This window comes from Arvicola amphibius, chromosome 11, assembly GCF_903992535.2.
Source record: "Arvicola amphibius chromosome 11, mArvAmp1.2, whole genome shotgun sequence".
Taxonomy (NCBI): Eukaryota; Metazoa; Chordata; class Mammalia; order Rodentia; family Cricetidae; genus Arvicola; species Arvicola amphibius.
This window is the reverse complement of record NC_052057.2, coordinates 30,420,072-30,441,169: the sequence shown is the minus strand read 5'-3', so window position 1 is coordinate 30,441,169 and position 21,098 is coordinate 30,420,072.

Genomic DNA, 21,098 nt, shown 5'->3' with positions numbered 1-21,098 from the left:
TAAGAAATGTCCTGCCTCAACTTGATATGTCAGGTTGTGTTGACTCCCCCTGGAGGCCATATCCTCTCTGAGGAGTGAACAAGGGGTAGGAGAGGGCAGGATGATGGAAGGGAAGGGAAACTATTGTTAGTAGTTAAAGTGAATAAAATGTTAAAAGAAAAGAAAAAAGAAGCATCACCTGTTTGGAAGAAAAGGCAGAAATATCTTAAGAACCAGAAGTGAGGGATGACTCCAAGGAAACACTGTCTTCCAATACAATAGGACTGAGGTACGAGAATTGTCAGCACACACTAGACCTGCACATGTTTAAGACAGAAAGTACCACCACACTGAGAGGAGAGGAGCAGCCATTGGCTCCCAACTGTATCAAGTAGCTTTCTACAATTGATACCCATAGGTGAAGAAAAATCATTACTTATTTTCTGCATGGATTGTCACTAGGTATATCAACCAGAATCCAGGGGCAATCCTTATGCCCAGGGATAGTTGGCCAACAAAAAAATGAACTATATGTTAGTTTTGTTAACTTTTTTTTTTTTTTTTTTTTTTTTTTTTTGCCTTCTTGGACTTCTGTTTTAAAAGTTTGGTTTCTGATTTGTGTGTGTTTGTGTATGGGGAGATTTGTGTGTGGTTTCTTGTTTTTATTTGTTCATTTTCTTTTCTTGTTTGTTTGTTTTATTTCTTTTCTTTATGAGAGAGAGGGGGGGGAGGGAGGGAAATTTGAGTAGAAAGGAAAGTGGGAAGCACCTGGGTAAAATTAAGGGAAGGGAGACATGTTCAAATATCTTTTATAAATTTTCATTTAAGTAAAGATTTAAAAGATTATAAAATTAAAATAGAAATTTTGTAGAAAATAAACCTTCAACTTAAACTAAAAATATTGAAAAGAAAATAACATGTACTGTGACTATATCAGTCTAATCTATCTATCTATCTATCTATCTATCTATCTATCTATCTATCTATCTATCTATAGATATAGATATAGTCCAATCATCAATTATAAAATTCACATGTATCAAAAATTAAATAGGATTCTTTTTATTGAAAATTAATTATTCTCTCATACGATGAATTCCAGACACAGTTTTCCCTCCTTTCACACTTCTTAGTCCTGCCTCCCTCTCTCACAGGTATATACCTCTAACTCTGTCTCCTCTTTAGAAAAAAAGAAAGCTCCATTAGTTCTGTCCCACCGCCTCCATGGGTGAACGCACCCCTCACGGTCCTGACTTTCTTTCTCATGTTCTTCCTCCTTCTGCTCCTCATCAGGACCTTGGGAGCTCAGTCCGGTGCTCCAATGTGGGGCTCAGTCATTTTCTTCATCTATCGCCAGGTGGAGGTTCTATGGTGATATCCAAGAAATTCATCAGTATGGCTATAGGAACTGGACCAACTCCAGTTGGAATGGGACTGATGGAACATGAGACCAAACCGGACTCTGTGAATGTGGCCGACGGTGGAGGCTGACTGAGAAGCCAAGGACAGTGGGGCTGGGCTTTGATTCTTCTGCATGGACGGGCTCTCTGGGAGCCTTCTCAGCTTGGTTGATCACCTTCCTGGACCTGGGGGGAGTTGGGAGGACCTTGGTCTTAACATAGAGTAGGGAACCCTGATGGCTCCTTGGCCTGGAGAGGGAGGGAGGGGGGTATGGGTGGAGGGGAGGGGAGGGAAGGAGGAGGAGGAGGAGGGGAGGAGTTGGAAATTTTTAAATATAAAAAAATAAACCATATAGGAAAAGAAAAAGAGTCTAAGGAAGGGGTGGGTGCCACAACTTGCCCTGAAATGGGTCTCCTATTGGATGACTTCTGACGCTTGCCATCTCTCTACCTCCTTTTGCCTGGAGGGGGGTGCGGGGGGGGGGGGGGTGATACTGTGTGTTAGGCAATTTATTAGGCGTTTTGTATCCATTGCTTTATTTAATTATATATAAAAACAAGCCCTCTGGATAGAACTGCTCATAAATTTTTTTATAGAATCCTGAGTATGTGTGTCTATAAAATATTTTATAATACATTAAAAAAAAGAAAGACTCCAGGAAATGACAGACAAACAAGAAAATACAAAATTCAATAAGAGAAGGCACAGACTCTCACACTGAACTGGACAAGGAGTCAGAGATATACTGGATCCCACTGTTAGACATTCCAGAAAAGACCAAACTAACAGCCATGAAATATATGCAGAAGACCTTGTGTAGAGTCCTGTATGCCGAGTAATTGCTACTTCAGTGAGTCCATAGGAACCACATTTAGGTGATAAGGTAGAATGTAGATATGATATACTATTATGTTTCAGTATTGAATGTTACTTCTGAAAAAACAGTTCTGAAATCATACTTTAATATGGGTTGAAGCAGAAATAAGTATGAATGTATGATAAAAAATTCAGAAACAATAATTCATAACTTGGGGAAACATGTTAATGCAACAAACACATCCGTTTAGCAGAGACCAAATAAACATATTTAACAAGTGACCTAACAGTTTAGGGTGAAGTGAAAAAGTTAATGTGTTTCTAGAATGACAAGTGTGGTCAGTTGATGTCCTGCCTGGAAGAGGATAAATCTCATTTTGCTTTGATTAAATTAAAACAACGTTGAAATAATAGTAGAGAATTTACTCTTCAAACCCTGACTACCATCCTGTGCATACATGGTCTCTTGCAATTTCCTAAGCTTTGCTTACAGAATCTGAGCAAAAGTAAAAGATTATATGCATTCACTTGTGGATAAATGAGGTTCTCATTTGTTTCTAATTACCTCTGATATAAACATATATAATAAAGATGTCAATTCTAATTATAATTAGGTCTTTGAAAACAAACAAGAGTAATTTACATACTAATAAAAAGCACTTGCCTCCAGAACTGACATATTCATCATATTTTCTGTAAAATTATATTATCATAAACTCAGTGGAGATTCTGTGTTAGAAACATAAATCAGGCTGACATTTGAGAACTAGGACATCCTTGAGAAAATTATTAGAAAGGCCATAAAACAGTTTAGCCTGCATGTGGATTTAAAGACATTCTTTTATAGTTCAACAGTTCTGATATGCAGAATGTAGAAGCCTGGTAGAATTCCCTACAAGCGTGTAGTCTGCTTCAGCTACAGGCATTCGCACAATTACACCTAATTTTGAACTATGACAACTAAGACAGGCAAATGCCTGTCTTTATGCAATCTAATTGGTAGATATCATGACAAGTATATAAGTAAGAAGTTAAAAATCAGGCAGTAGTTGATTTTGGTTGGGAATAATCCACTGGTTATTGACAGGTTAGTGAATGATATTTGGATTAAATAAGCCCCCATTGATAAACTGCCTTCATCTTAGATATTAAAACGTATAAAAATCAGGGTTCAAATATTTATATATAATTTAAATTTTCATAATTCAATATTTACAAATAGATTATTTGTTAGTAAAAAGTATTTCAGAAAAAAATTGAAAAGTCTCATTTCAAGTGTGAAATACTAGAATAATAGAGGGGAGATTCTATACTGTGAATATACCAATATCTTCAGATTTCTAATGTCATGCTGTAAAAAAATGATATTTTCTAATACATTATTATTTGAATATTATGTCAGTGAACATAGTAAAATCAAATTCTAAAGTTCTATGGTGATATGTATGAGAAAGGCCCCTATAAATTCATTTATTTGAATTCTTGAATTCAGGTTATAGCACTATTTGGATTTGAGGGTTTGACCTTGTTGGAGGAAGTATGTCATCAGAGTTGAGATTCCAGAAGACTCATTCCATTCCCAGTACCTCCTACTGGAAGAACAAGCTATAAAATCTCAGAAGTTTCATTGCAAAGTCTTTGCAGTGAAGCCAGGACTTTAAATCTCTAAAAACAAAAATCTATAATGAATACAATTTTTAGCTGTTGCATTGGTTATGCTTTGTAACAGCCATAGAAAACTAAGGCAAGCCGGGCGGTGGTGGCACACGCCTTTAATCCCAGCACTCGGGAGGCAGAGGCAGGCGGATCTCTGAGTTCGAGGCCAGCCTGGTCTACAAGAGCTAGTTCCAGGACAGGCTCTAGAAACTACAGGGAAACCCTGTCTCAAAATACCAAAAAAGAAGAAAGAAAACTAAGGCAATTCCTATGAAAATTACACTGTAAATCAACACGATAGATTAGTAAGTTATGGATTAGATCGTGATAATGGTCATGGAAAAATATCAAAGTGTTCTTTATCAACTCCAAATATAAATAGCATAATAATTAGAAAGTTTCTGGGAGAAGAACTTTGTTTAGAAACTTCTGAGCCAGAAGCATACTCTGGGTTTAATAACATCAAATCCATTTTCAATCATGGTGTAGATCAGGAACTATCCTGTTGAAATATCTGCAAATATACCAAATAACTGTGGAAATAAGGAAAGCTAAAAGTAATGTGAAAACTAGTTTAGTAAAAAGAGAGGGTTTTTTTTCCCAAAAACAAATTTTTATGAATGTAGTTACTCTTCTGGTTTACTTCTGTTGCCGTGATTTAGCCATGACCAACAGCCAACCTGAGAGAAAGAGGTTTGTTTCATCTTCTGCTTCCAGGAAACAGTCAATCAGTGAAGAATTCCCTGACAGAAGCTGAAGCAGAGACCATGGGTCATACTGCTTATCTGTTTGCTTCCTAACTCAGTTAGGTTTGGCACAGAGCCAATGTCTTCCAGCCTAGGAATGGTGCTATCCACAGTGGCATGTGGCTTTCCACATCAATCATGGGTCAAAACAGTCGCTAACACACAGGGCCTCAGGACGCTCTGAAAGTAGAAAATTTTTAATTACAGATGCTAATTCCCAGTTGATTCCAGCATGTGTCAAATTGACCTTCTTTTCTATTATTTAATTATCCTTAAGCTAATTTTTTATATATGGTCAAATTTTATTCTCTCTCATAAAGTTACCTACTGCCTCATTGTTAAAAATATGTTTTGGGTGGATGTTTTCTTCTTTAAAATTGCTTATGTTGTGTTAAAAGTATGCTGTAGGCTTTGCATGTTTCATAAAACCCTGTTTTAAAATATTCTACATAATTGTTCACATTTTCTGTAATATTATCATGTCTCTTTCAATCCTGGCCTTGGATTATCAGGGCCTATTTGTTTTACTTTCTACCAAGCCAGGTTTTCTGCAATGTTAATGAACATTTTTATGGGTACAAGTATCTCAAGGACTTGTTGCATACAAGAACTAATTATGGCTGACTGTTCCATGAAATTGCAAGAGTCTTTGATCTCACAATACTTCTATTTGTCTATGTTCATTTGGTTGCAGGTGAACAGAATTCTCTGCAAAGCAAATTCTCTGACTTGGTTTTGTTAATTTGAACCATTGTGTATCTGAGTGTATGTTCACTGAATTGTATCTTACAAAGTTCTCAAATATCAAGACATTGAAATTAAGTGTAACCTGATGCCCAGTGTTCAAACCTCTCTAACAGGAGAGTGAGTTTAGTAATTAAAATATATCAATGTTGGAATATTAATCACAGTTGACGATAACCTATGAATATCTTTGTTAAAATTCAGCTAGTATATGCTTAGTTAATTAAGAGAGAGGCAATACATCAATATTTATAAGACAATATATCCACAATTCCTTACCACACACAGCACTATTAGACAGTTTACATGTAATCCATTTTGTACTAACATTTTGAAAGAGAAAAAATTCTTCACCATTTTATTTTAAATACTTCTAATTTGTTTTCAATAAAACATGCACTCGCTTAAAATTTTTTATTTACAGTTTTGTTTTGAGTTTTGTTCTTCATCAGGTTTTACTGCCTATCTCCTGCCCTTTGTAGTTTTTCACTGATAGGATAAGTAATTAACTGGAGGAGAGAAAGCATGCAAAACCATAGTTTTTAAATGATAGACACTTCGTTACTCATCTGTAAAATTGTTCTCTTTATCAAAAATGGAGAAGAGATGCAAACCGAATCTAGGAGGTGTCTCCCCTGGAGATGGAAGATGCTTATAGATCACACACAGAAATACCTGCTACAGCTTTTTCCGACTTGTAATAATTCCACCCTATGGAAAAATGCATTTGAGGATTATAAGCACACGGCTGCATGGTTTACTGATCACATTTTAGTTCCAGCTTTCACTTCCAACTCTCATTATGTATTTGATGCTGCATTCTATTTGTACAATAACAACTGCCTGGAAGTGACTTGTGCATGTTTTACAGATATGGATTATGTCCTTTATGAGCTGATGGGAGTCCCTGTTAATTCACTTGCTAAATAGAATAAATGACAGAAGCAAAGAAGAGATAGAAGGAGGTTGTAGAAAGAGAAAGATGGTGGGAGAGCAAAATGACATGAAGATATGGCACATATGTAGTTTGCAGAAGATACCCTCACATCTATTTTACATGTTTATGTCCAAAAGTCCAGTGAGTACTCTTCATTGTAATGGGTATCAGTTACATCTCTTTAAATCAAAATGATACTGATTTACAAATTTGACTTAAACTTACCTCTGCTAAAGTGTTGCTGTCCAGTGCCTACAAACAACCCATAAGTAGTAGCACAATATTTTTGATAATGAGTTCTACATTTTATTTGTACCTTTTATTAACACATAACTATAAAAAGTGGGGCATATTTGATATGACCTTACCTTAAATCATGGCCATAAACCCATTGGGTCAAAATATTTTAGATCTTAAAAATAAAAATATACTAAAACAACACTATCCTAAAAATCTTTCAATAATCTAAAACATGTGTCATATTATTTTATTTTTATCTTATTTTTTTCTGAGTTTACACTGGATTTCTTTACACATAGAATATATTTTTAATATTTTAATCATTTTTGAATGCTATGAGTGTGATAACTTTCAGCCATTCTCAGCTACTGCTTATAAGAGTTTCAAATGATTTAATAACCTAATAGCCTCACATTGTCAATATGAGGTTTTTCTTAAGGAATGCATTAAGTTATTTAATAAATAACCATTGAGTAAATGAAAATATGATCACATGAGTAGATATGGATTATTGAAAACACCATAGAGAAAACATCACTCCAGGTACATCTATGTTTTTTACATACCCACACAAACACACGGACACACACAGACACACACACACACACTCAGGATCACTCATATACACAACTGCGTATACATGGATACACATATATACACACACATACACAGACACCCTAAGAATGAAGCCTATGGCCAATTGAGTTTTTGAAAAGATTCAATAACACACACAAGATAAGAAATTAATCATTTACCTGAAGAATAATGGATCTAGATATCTTTCTTACGTTATTTTTCTCTAATACATTACATTGGATCAGTTCCCTCCAACCCTTCTCTCCCCATGATTCCATAATCCTCCCTTCTATAGACAGAAGTTTCTGTCCCTCATGGTCCCACAGCTGTTAATTTCCACAGAAACACACAGATGCTTATATTAACTATAAACTCTTTGGCCTATTACCTCAGGCTTATTATTAACTATTAACTCTCAAAACTTGAATTAGCTTATAATTCTTAACTATGTTTAGCCACGTGAATTGGTACCTTACTCAGTACAACATTTTCATCTTGCTTCCTCTGTATGGGAGGTGACTTACTCCCTAACTTCCTCTTGCAAGTATTCTCCTTTTTTGGTCACAGGCCTATAATTCCTGTCTGGATACTGCCAATCAGCATTTTATTAAACAAATATGAGTGACAAATCTTTACAGTGTACAAGAGCATTACCCCATAGCACTTCCTTTTTTTCCCTTCAAAATAAGAACACTGAATCTAATCACCTTTGTTTAGCTATTTTCCTGACCATTATCCATAAAAACTATTATCAACACACTAAAAAAAGACAAACATCCATAATTCATTGGTGGGAGATTTGGGCATAGTTTTCAAGTTACCTTCTGCTGATTGTGGGTAATGATAATATTATGGGGAACTAAAGAATATTTAGTCCTGATTGGAGTATTCTGTGAGGATGGATCAGCAGCAAGGAAGGATATATTCCAGAAGTTCCTATATTTTATGGGATATATGAGATATCCTGGATTTTTTTATCCATACGAATTAGAGTATTGTTCTTAAACATTATTTACTCAAAAATTGTGATGAAATTTTGACAAGGATTATACTGAATCTGGACATTGCTTTTGGTAACAGAATCAATTTTACTATTTTAATCCTGCTGATCCATTAGCATGGAATATCTTTCCATTTTTTAATATCTTCATTTTTCTTCTTAGAAGACTTGAAATTTTTATCATATAGGTTATTCATTTGTTGACTTGAGTTACTCCAAGATATTTTATAGTATTTGTGGTTGTTCAGAAAGGTGTTGTTTTACACATTTCTTTCTCAGTCTATCTGTCTTTAGTGTATAGGACTGCTACCAATAAATATTATATATATATAATATATAATATATATAATATAATATAATATAATATATATATATGGTTAATTTTGTTTTCAGTCACTTGGCTGAAGGTGTTTATCAACTATAGGAATTTGCTGAAAGAATTTTGGGGTCCCTTAAGCATACTGTCATATCATCAGCAAATAGCATTGCTTTGAATTCCTCCTTCCAAATTTGGGTTCATTTGATCTCCTTTACGTGTCCTATTGTTAGAGTTAGAAATCTAAGTACTGTATTGTATTGATCTGGAAAGACTGTCTTATTCCTGATTTTACTGGAATTAGTTTGAGTTCCTTTCCATTTAATTTGATGCTGGCTATAGGCTTGTTGTAAATTGTAATATATTTTGGTATGCACTCTGTACCCCCGATCTTTCTAAGACTTTTATCATGAAAGGGTGTTGGATTTTGTCACAGGCTTTCTCAGCACCTAATATAATGATCATGTGGTTTTTGTTGTTGTTTGTTTTATTATGTTTTCTTTCTATTGGTTTATATGAAGAATTACATTGGCTAAATCTCTTCTGTTTAAACATCTCAGCATCTCTGGCATAAAGCCCACCTGATCCTGTTTGGTAACCTCCTTGATGTATTCTTGGATTCAGTTTGCATTTTAGTGAGCAATTTTGTATCTATTTTCATGAGGCAAATTGGTTTGTAATTTGCTTTTTTTTGGAATTTTCATTTGGCTTGCGTTTTAAGGTTACTGTGACCTCATAAAATAAATTTGGCAATGTTCATTTTGTTCCTGTGGAAGAATTTGAGGAATATTAGTATTACCTCTTCTTTGAATGCTTGGTAGAATCCTGTACTAAAATTATCGGGCCTTGTGATTTTTTGTTTGGAAAACTTTTGATGACTGCTTTTATTTCCCTACAGGCTATAGGTCTATTTAAATTATTTATCTGAACCTGATTTAACTCTGGTAAATGGTATCTATTGAGAAAATTGTCCATTTCTTTTACACTTTCCATTTTCTGGAAAAAAGGTTTTTTTTTCCTCATTTTTTTTTTTTTATTAAAGATTTCCATCTCCTTCCCTCCTCCTCCCCCTTCCCTCCCCTCCCTTCCACCCATACCCCCTCTCCACCACTCTCCAAGACAAAGAGCCATCAGGGTTCCCTTCACTATGTTAAGTCCAAGGTCCTCCCAGCTCCCCCTAAGTCCAGGAAGGTGAGCAACCAAGCTGACAAGGCTCACAGTGAGCCCGTCCATGCTGTAGAGTTCATGTTCATTGCCGTTGTCCTTGGTTTCTCAGTCCTCCTCCACTGTCAGCCACATTCAGAGAGTCCGGCTTGGTCCCCTGTTCCATCACCTAGCATTGGATGGAGAAAATGACAGAGCCCCACATGGAAAAAAGTTTTTAAAGTATGACCTAATGGTCGTTGAATTTCCTTAGTTTCTATTTTTAGTACCCTTTTTATTTCTGATTTTCTCAATTTGGATAGTCTCTCTCTGTATTTCAGTTAGCCTAGATAAGGGTTTGCTTATCTTGTACATTGTCTCAAATAATCTTAAAGAACCAACTGCTTGTTTCATGGATTTTTTTATTGTTCTTTTTTTCTATCTTATTGATTTCAGACCTCACATTGATTTTGTTGTTGTTGGTGGTGGTGGTTCTGTCTACTTCTTTTTTGTGTGTTTGCTTCTTTAGGTTCTAGAACGCTCAGGTATAGAGTTAAGTTCTAGTATGAACCCTCTCCAGTTTCTTCATGAAGGTACTTCGTTATATGGACTTTGCTCTCAGAATCACTTTCATTGTGTACAATAAGTTTTGACATGTAGTACAATCATTTTAATTGAATTTAGGAAGATTTTATTTATTTTTTATTTCTTCCAGTTATCACACAATAGGCAGGTTTTCAGTTTTGATGAGTTTTTATGTTTTCTCTTCTTTCTGTTGTTGTTGAAATCCAACTTTAATATGTGGTGATTTAATAAGATACAGGGGGCTATTTCAATTATCCTATATCCTTCAAGGCTTACTTGGTGACCAATTATGAGGTCAATTTTTGAGAATATTCCTTGAGGTCTGAAAAGTAGGCATATTCTTTTGTGTTTGGGTGAAATGTTCTATAGATAGTGTATTAGATCCATTTGATTCATAATATCTATTAGCTCCATTATTTCTCTGTTTAGTATTAGTCTGAAGGACCTCTGCATTAGTAAGAGAGGTATTGCCATCCCCCTACAATGAGTGTGTGAGGTTTTATGTGTGATTAAAGCTTTAATAAAGTTTTTTTTAAATGTGGGAGCCATTGTGTTTGGGGGATAGATATTAAGAACTGAAATGTTATCTTGGTTGATGTTTCCTTTGTTGAGTATGAAATATCTTTCTCTATATCTTTTTATTAATTTTTGTTTGAAGTCTAATTTGTTAGATATTACAACAGTTATATCAGCTTTCTCTTTGTGCCCCTTTGTTTGGAAATTCTTTTTCCAAACCTTTACTGTGATAATTCCAATCTTTGATACTAATATGAGTTTCTTGTATGCAGCAGACGTAAGGCTCTTATTTTCTTTCTGTTAGCCTGTGTCTTTTTATTGGGAAACTGAGTCCAATAATATTAATGGATATTAATGTCCAATATTGATTGGTAATTTCTTTTATTTTCTTGTTATTGTTGTTGATGGTGATGTTGTATTGGTGATGGTGATTGTGGTGGTGGTGATTGTGGTGGTAGTGATGGTGTGTGTGTGTGTTTGTGTGTGTGTGTGTATCCCTTCTTTGGAATTTGCTGGGGTAAGACAATTTATTGCTTGTGATTTGGGGGGGTATTACTAGCCTACTTAGGTGAAATTTACCTTCTAATATCTTCTGTAGGGATTTATTTGTGGATAGATACTGTTTAAATTTGATTTTGTCATCAAATGTCTTGTTTTTTTCATCTAATATACCTAATGGTCTGGGCTGGGATTTGTGGTCTCTTACAGTCTCAAAAAGACTTCTATCCAGGCCCTTCTGGCTTTTAGAATTTTCATTGAGAAAATGGATATAATTATAATAGGTCTGCCTTTATAAGTAACTTGGCCTTTTCCACTTTTAGCTTTCAATATTCTTTCTTTGCTTTTTATGTTTAATATTGTGATTATTATGTGGCATTGAATTTTTTCTCATCCAATCTATTTGATGTTTTCTAAGCTTCTTGTACCTTTACAGAAATGTCCTTCTGAAGAATAGATTTTTTTTTGTTTTTAATTAAAACTTTTCTAAGTATTTCAGCTAGAATTTTTCTCCTTCTCTTGTTCGTATTATTCTTAGATTTATTATTTTTAACAATATTATATCTCAAATTATAAACTTTTAAATTTAACATTTATATGACTGATGAATCAATTTATTTTATTGTATATTCTATGGCTGATGTTTTCTCTTCTGTCTCTTGTAGTCCATTGCATATTTTTGTGTCTGTGTTCATTGTTCAAATACATAGATTTTTCATTTCCAGGACTCCATCATTTTCTGTTTTCATTATTACTTTTATTTTCATTTTAATGCTTTGAATAATTTTTATTAATTTCTCTTATCTTTTTTTACTTGTTTGTTTTAGAATTCCTTAAGGGATTTTTCCTTTTGATTTCTTTCAAATTTTTCTTTGTCTTTTCCTCAATTATATTAAGGGATTATTTTTAATTTCCTCTTTAATGACCCTTACTATTGTTATAAAGTTGGTTTTAAAGTCTTTTTCGTGTGTTTCTTCTGGAATATTTAAATAATTTAAAAATTAGAATACTTAGGTCTTGCTGTCATAGTATAGTTGGGCTCCAGTGGTGCCATATTATTCATGCTGTTGTTGATTTTGTTCTTACTCTGAATTTTAGGCATCTGAGTTTGGCATGATTATAGGTCTTGGTCCCGATTTCTGAGTTTGTTTTTGTTGGATGTGCAATTTATTTTTTGGTTTCTGTTTCCTTCTTGGTTTTTTTATCTTTGTGGCATGGATTTCCGAAGCCAATGTGATCTCTAATCCAGTAGGAAATCTATGTTCACGTTGGGGCCTGTAATGGGGGATTCTATCTTGGCCTTTGATGTGGAAGAGACTCTTTGTTCTTCTGACTTGTGTGGCTTGCACCTGAGCAGGGAAGTCTGGTGGAGTTGGGGACTGGGGGCCATCAGTGGAGTAGGATGTGGGGTGAGAGGAGAAGGGAGTGAAATTAGTGTTGGGGAATTGGATCTAGGAACTGTGATAGTTCAGCTGGCAGGAGGGTCACTTATCTGTTCTTATGACTGTTGTGTCTTCCCATGAGCACCAGAAGTCCCCTCGATAGCATACATCAAGAGTTAATAACTTAAAATGGAATACAGACTTAAATTTAAGATATGACATTATTAGAAAATAACCTAGAAGAATTCAAGGAAAAATTTTTAGTCATTGAAATCCACAATAATAAGTTTGTTAATATGTGTATGTGTGTGCATGCACGCCCATGCGTGAATATAAAGACCCAAGGCATTAAAAAATGTTAAAATAAATAAATAGGAAAACATGTAACTAAAATCATCTACAATAGAAATGTAACAATGAGCAAAGTGACTGATCAAATTGCAGAATAATGAAAATTATGTGTAATCTATATAACTGACAAATGTGGACTTCCTGAATACATAAGCTTTCCTCAAACCTTATAACACACATGTACACACATTAATATGTACATAAATAGCTGGATTTTAAAAATGGGCAACTAACCTAAAATTTGTAAATAGTTATATAGCATTTGTCAATATTGCTTCACTAAAGGCTACCATGAGATATCTCAGTCACTCCAGCAAGAATGTGTATCACTCAAAAGACTAAAAATAACAATGCGAATTGGATAGAAAGGGTAAGCTTTGCATAGTGTTTGGAGAAAAGAACATTGTTCAGCTGTTATGGTGCTATGGAGAAAAAAAATATTTTTGGGACAGCATCTCTTAGCCTTGTTTGTTATAGGACTGGCTCTGTAGAATAGGCTGACCCAGAACTCATAGAGATTCATCTGCCTCTGCCTGCCAAGTGTTGTGATTAAAGGCATGCACCACCACTACCTCCTGACTTTCTTAAAGCTCTGTTGTAAAAGCCTGCTTGTTTGTTCCCGGCTGCTCATCCCCACAATAATAACACAGAAAGTATATTATTTGCAATACTGTTTTGCCAATAGCTTAAGTGAATTTCTGGCTAACTCTTATGCCTTAAACTAGCCCATCTCCATTAATCTGTGTATTGCAACATGGCTGTGGCTTGCCTGGTAAAGTTGATCCCCAGGGTCTATCCCTGGTGGGGCTACATGGCTTCTTGTGACTCTGCCTTCTTTCTCCCAACATTCAGTTTAGTTTTCCCTGCCTAGCTAAGTTCTGCCTTGCTAAAGGCCAAAGCAATTTCTTTATTAATTAACCCATAAAAGCAACACATAAACAGAAGGAACTCACACAACAAAGCTTCTAAAAGTTATCAGCATTCCCACTGCCAGATAGTGTCTAGGATAGCTGGCTCTGTACCTCCATGTTAACTGTACCTTTATATTCAGCTTCCATTAATGACCAAGCAGAATTACCTTCACTCGATGAATGGATAAAGAAACTGGGGAGCACAGACATCGTGCTATACTACTCGGTCAAGAAAGGTGATAAAATCTTGTCATTGTGACATTATAGATAGATCTGGATATCATTGTATTAAAGATACAATCATTCAAAGGAAGGCAATGACTATACAGTCGTATTCACATGGAATCAAAGAAACGCTGACACCAAGGAAATTGAACATACACTGACACTTATCTGAGTATGTACCCTGCAGGAAGGTTAGAGATAAAAGACCAGTGAACAATAAGAACAATTTGAGAACAGATTGAAATAGTTCCATTGTGCTAGTTAGTTATAGCAAGAATGTGCCTGTCAAATGCATGCTATACATGTCAGCACAAAAGTACTGAGGTATTACAATGAGGCGCTGATAAGTGTCTGATAGAGGAATATGTTCAATGACATCTGAGCATTATATAATGTTCACATATCACAGTATCATTACATGGTACCCCATTAATGTGCACAATGATTGATGTGAAAATATACATTAAGGGCTGGAAAGACACTTCATAATTTAAGAGGCATTCTTATCTTGTTGGAGAATAAAGTTCAGTTTCCAACACTCATATTTGATGCATAAAGCCATCTGCATTCTAGCTCCAGAAAACCACATATTTCTGGTTTCTGCAGGCCCATGCCTTAATATGTACTCCCATGCTCTCCCATGCACATAAATCAACACAGTCTATAAAGAGAGCAGAAGAAAGAGGGAGTCATACACACAAATAATTAAAACAATGAAAATTAAACACAAAATTTAAAGGAAATTATGTTATAAATGTATTTTAATTTATTCTCATTAAAAGATTAAATAACAGACAAAATATTAACAAATCCCAAATTTGCCAGCATCAGCTTCATTATAGTTAATAAGGTTATTTAAAAATCTAACATGGTATGCTTAAGCTGATTTACCAAAAAAAAAAAAAAAGAGGCAACATTTTTCTTAAAAAGATTTGTCTTCAAGCTCATCGCCATTGTTCTTGGTTTCTCAGTCCTCCTCCACTGTCAGCCACATTCAGAGAGTCCGGTTTGGTCGCCTGTTCCATCAGTCCCATTCCAACTGGACTTGGTGGTCTCCCGTTAGATCTGTCCCACCTCTACAGCATGGACGGGCTCACTGTGAGCCTTGTCAGTTTGGTTGATCACCTTCCTGGACTTAGGGGGAGTTGGAGGACCTTGGACTTAACACAGTGAAGGGAACCCTGATGGCTCTTTGGCTTGGAGAGGGAGGGAGTGGGGGTATGGGTGGAAGGGAGGGGTGGGAAAGGGGAGGAGGAGTGGAGGAGATGGAAATTTTTAATAAAAATATGAGAAAAAAAGAGAAAAAAAATATTTGTCTTCAAAATTCGAAGTCTATGATTGTTACAATGTGACCTATGACTTAAAGCAATCAGTGACAGTGTTGATCTATGAAAACAGTAACATAAATTAGAAGCAATCAGTAAATTAGTTTTTAAATTTATAACACAAAGAGAAACATGAAATATTTACACTCAATAAATCTGCATAGGCCAATCAACCTGAAATTAAAACATTCAAGCAAGATTAGTCAAACATATAATCATTTACTGCTTAAGGATCTTGAATCTGAACTCCACATATTTTAATACAACATTAAACTTTTTACATACTATCTCACAGGAAGTGATTAAATTAACAGCTCAGAATTGTATTTCAAATATTGCATTAATCTTTATGTGATAGTAAATTTTGTGTTTTAATGTTATACCTGTTTCACAAAATGTTGGCTTATACTCACAGTTAAATCGCTTATATCATGATCACAGTCATTTGATAGTCAAAAATATTTTCTTAACTTATTATGAATAAATTACCATCATATGCACCAGCAAACAGAATTTACATTATGATAAAGACAGAAGGGTAGTAAATAATTAAAGACATGAAATACAATGTGATAATGAGTTCAACAGAGAAAAATATAAGCACAATGAAAGTCGCTATACAGTCCTTAGGTAGACTAGAACATAAAATCTGTAGGTGTTAAGCACAGAAGCATTTATTTTCAGTGATAGTAATAATTTGATTGGACCTACAGACTTGGTATTTTCAATCAATATATGTTATTAAAATTCACAACTCTTTAAGTACTAGAACATAGAAATTAAGCTTCTCTCCTTTACCTCCTCCTACGTATTCTGTTCTGTAGTAGAATATGCACAAGTGTGTGTGAGTATGAGTGTATGTGTGCATGTGTATCTGTGTGTGTTTCTGTGTATGTGCTTGAGTCTTTGTGTACATGTGTGTAACTGTGTGTGTGTCAAGTATAAAACCCTTTAAACCAGTATGAATTCAGAATTGCCTCTCATATTTCTACGATTATTTTTTCTTACACAGTACACACACAAAGTTTCATTAAATGAAATCCAGTTTTCAAAGTGTGACTTACTGAGTGACTAATTATATCAAAGGAACAATGTGGTGTTGTTATTTGGATTAAGGCTGGAAACTTAAAGGAATTGAAGGGGAAACATATTATTGATGTAGGATTCCCCTTTGTATGCTGTGATTAACATTAATGAATAAATAAAACTGGATTGACCTGATAAGGTAAAACAGATCTAGGCAGGGAAAACTAAACTGAATGCTGGGATGAAGAAGATGGAGTTAAAGAAAAGCTATAGAGCTGCTGCCAGAGACAGACAAGCTGAAATTTTGCTTGTAGGCCATGACCTCATGGTGATTCACAGATTCACCGAGATGGGTTAAATTAAGATGTAATATTAGCAAATAAGAAGCTAGAGATGATGGACTAATAAGTGATTTAAGTAATATAGTTTTGTGTGATTATTTTAGGATTTGGACAGCCGGGAAACAAACAAGCAGCCTTTGTACTACAAATTGGTGTGTCAACATGGCCTACTAAATCCACTTAAAACCTGAGAGAGCTTGAAAAGAAGTTCTAGAATCAAAAGAACAGAGTTAAAGATAATTGCAGATATGCAATAAGGACAAATTCAGGTGGAAAAAGCCCTCTAAATGTGTCACAGTGTTGGAACAAGGCTTGGGAGAGAGCAGTAAAAGAAAATAGACAGTTACAAGAAGAAGTAAATGGTTTAAAAATATGTCAAGACTTTAAAGAGACAGAGTACAGATAGTCATAGATTAAAGGAGTAAAGATAATAAAATAAATATTAAAAAATGTAGTAAAAACATGCCATGTAAAGATGAAATATACATAGAGAAACTGGATCATATATATTATTGTGTTTTCTTTGAAATTTTTGACTGTGAAAAAGCTAAGTAACCAACATATATACTTTAAAGGTATCTTTTTTTCAAAATTTTGGTCTGAGGATTTGTTGGTTTGGAAAATAGGATCTCCTTTTGTTTCCACAGAAGGTGAGAACCTGTGGATTAATTCCAGACTAATGTGGTTTGATAGACCAAGATCCCCTAAAAGGTCACCTTGAACACCCCCAAAACTGACTTTGTCCAATAAACATCAAGAAGTAGTTTGGAAAAAAGTATGCCCAATTTCCCAAATATTGTTTATAACTGTTTCTTTAAATTTAAGAGGAAATATGCTATACAGATTTTCATTGGTATGGATCTTGCTTTATTAATACAAATTTAAAGTCAATTTTGTTTTATATATATACATACATACATATATTTCTTTTTTTTGATCTCGATTAAAGTATTATATTTGTGCAGCTCTTTTAAAAATGTAATGAATAATTAAGAAGTATAGGTTAATAGAGAATCATCTATATAGTCAAGCTCGTAGTCATGTTAGTTAGGTTTTCCAGATATATAGAAATATATTTCAGTTAGATAGAAGTCTTTTATAGACATTCAGAATATGGCATTTAAAATGTTTTAAGAAATTAAGACTTTTCATGACAGTGAGACACATCTACTCCTGGAAGAACCAATTACTACAAGCATGACATGGGCATCAAAGAGGCTCCTTATGGAGTTTGCTAGCCATTTGGGAAAGAGACTGCCCTTGCCTGGACTACTTGATGGTATGCTGTGTGAACTGGACTTGCAGGACCCACAGAGAAATGCCTGTTGATTTTGCCTAAAGGTGCGATAATCCTTTGGGGTTCTTGCTTCCTGAAAACTCTGTCAAAAATTCTACAGGACACACAAGAAAGTTACTGATAAACTCCCAATAAAGGCAAAGCTGTTTTTGAAATTTCCTGCTTCAGAGAAAAGTCTGCTGTATACTATGGGCCAGTAGGCTGAAGATGGATGCCCCAACGATACAGAAGAACTTTGGGAGACTGTCCAGGCAGAAAGATGTCTCTGTCAATTCAAGAATTTTGGAAGTTTCTTGCAATGTACTTCCTGTTTACTTATGTAATATTATCTTTCTAGAGTCTTTGATGGAGATGAAGAATAGATAAAAAGTAGATATAAATCTTATAACTGTAATTCTTGATGGATAACTGGTTTGTTATATGTAATTTTGCTATGCTAAAGTTAGAACCTTCCTTTTGATTTGAACAGAAAAGGGAGGTGATGTCGGATGCCCCTTGACCTGATAGGGTAGAACAGAGCTAGGTGGGTAAAAGTAAGCTGAAAGCTGGGAAAAAGAAGGCAGAGTTAAAGAGAAGTCATGGAGCTGCTGCCAGAGACAGATGAGCTGAAATTACCTGGTAGGCCTTGACCTCATGATGATTCACAAATTAATGGAGATGGGTTAAATTAAGGTGTAAGAGTTAACAAGTAATAAGCTAGAGCTAATAGGCCAAGTACTGATTTAAATAATATAGTTGCTGTGTTATTACTTCAGGGGTCTGAGTGGTCAAGAAATGAACATCGGCCTCTGTACTACAAATCATTACTTGCATTATTTGTTCCTTGGACAATGCTTGAGATGGACGAATATTTTAAGAATAGTGATCTGTGTAGCTCGTGTTTCAAGATCCGAGAAATCTGATAGCATAATGATGTCATCTGGCATGGCTTTTCTTCAGTATATATGTTAGATCATGTGCTCTAGTTTGGATAAGAAATGTCCCCTATAGACTCCTGTGCTTGAACACTTATCAGCAAGTGATGCTTCTTAGAAAACTATGACATATTTTTGAAGACTAGGCTTATTCTAAACAGATGGTCAGCTCAACATAGAAAAAGGTGAGGAAGCATCCTGCATACTCATGTCACCATATCTAACCTCCCATGGTAGATTACAGCTCCTCAGATTGTAAGAACAGAGACATCCTTACATCCTGAGATGGTTGTTTGATTGTTAACTTGAGACAACTTATTATCACCTGGGAAGGAACTCCTACTTTCTAAGCATTGCCTAGATCAAGCTGTACTCTGAGCATGATTGTGAGAAATTTAATTTAAATGAATTGAGAAGGCCCAGTCTAAATGTGGTTGGTATCATGTTATGGACTTTCTTGATTGTGTACATATAAGGAGTAGACCAGGACAAGTCAGCATGAAGATGACTAGCTGATTCAGGTCCCTACTAGATTTCCATAATGATTGACAATGAACTGGAATCAATCAAACAAATGAACCTGTGGAATTTTCTCACAAAATTTTATCACAACAGAAGGCATGGAACTGGAATACCTTCTTTCATAGTTTCCCTCTATCACTAGGTCTCTCTCTCTCTCTTAGCAATTAGAAATGTAATCAACACAGTGCCACATAAAGAGACACAGTAAGTCTGACAGAGAGAGTTCCCTTCATAGCAAGTCACACCCACAAGTCTATAGTCTTCTATTCCATTGATTGATTAGTACATTCAGGAAGGCAGACTTCATGCTCCAAAGCCCTCAACACTTCTTGTCAACAAGTGCTCTGCATGAAAGAGCAAAGTTAGCGTCCCCATAAAATGAGAAGAAGCAGTGTTCAGAATAACTCAGATAAATGGAGATTTGCTGCAGGATATTTGATACTGTAAGGATGTATTAACAATACCAGACTGAAGAGATAGCTCAGAGGTTAGTAGTTGTAGCTGTTCTTCCTGAGACCTTAGTCTGCTTATTAGCACCCCTAACAACTAATTCATAACCACCTGAAACTCCAGGTTCAGGGAATGTGGCCACTCCTGACCTTCACAGTCATCTACACACATTTGACATATACGTATGTGTGTGTATGAGCACTTGTGTATATATGTGCATATACATATATGTATATATGCACTTATGTGTATTTACATATATATCCTTATAAACAGGCACATATATATCCAGATAGAAAAAAAGGCACACAGTCAAACACACACAAAAAAAACCAAAATTTCAATACTAGTGTTCAAAAGAGTTCAAAGTAACTTTTATTAATAATACATTTTGTTATTCAGTATTAGTACGCAAATTAAACTTTATTAAGTGATTATTTGATATGAAATGTTTTATTTACGCCAATATCCAGAGTGTAGGGTAACATTACTTTTAAATTTTTTTTTTGTGATCAAAATGAACTATTTTTTTGACCAGGGGGAAATGAGCACTTTGACCTCCCTGGAGCCTTTCCTGCTGGCCTGGTCCCATTGTTTTCTCACCCTTGCTTTCCTGCCTTTCTTCTTTGGCTCATAATTGCCAGATCAGTTACTATAGTGACAGGTGGAGGCAGTTCAGCTCTCTGTTCTTTTTCTTCTGCATTGCTCCACCCCCTTCTTAGTGAAGAATACTGCAAAAGTTTGAGCAGCTTGAATTACGAGGGAAAAACTCCTGAAAATGTTCAGGGCTTTAGTTTCATACTAAATTTATCGATGTGACTCAACAAAATCACTTTATGACACAAAGATATGTAACACTTGAAATTGAAAAATCGCTGCTAATATCATTAGCAAGACTATCATCAGGAACACAAAAACAAGATCATTTTCCCAGATGCTTTTATACTGCATATAAAATAAGCCCCAGAGTACAATGCTAAGCTAATACCACTTCTGTATTCATGAAAAGGAAGCTGTCTGAAAAGAGAGCAATTGCCCTGGTACTATCACGTAAATCATTTTAAATTTTACATAATCTCACAGATTACGATATATGTCTGTGCAAGAGAATGCCTATGCTTGTGCACATACAAGCAACACAAAATCATGTACATACATAAATACACAGTCATACACACATACTCAAAAACATACAGACACA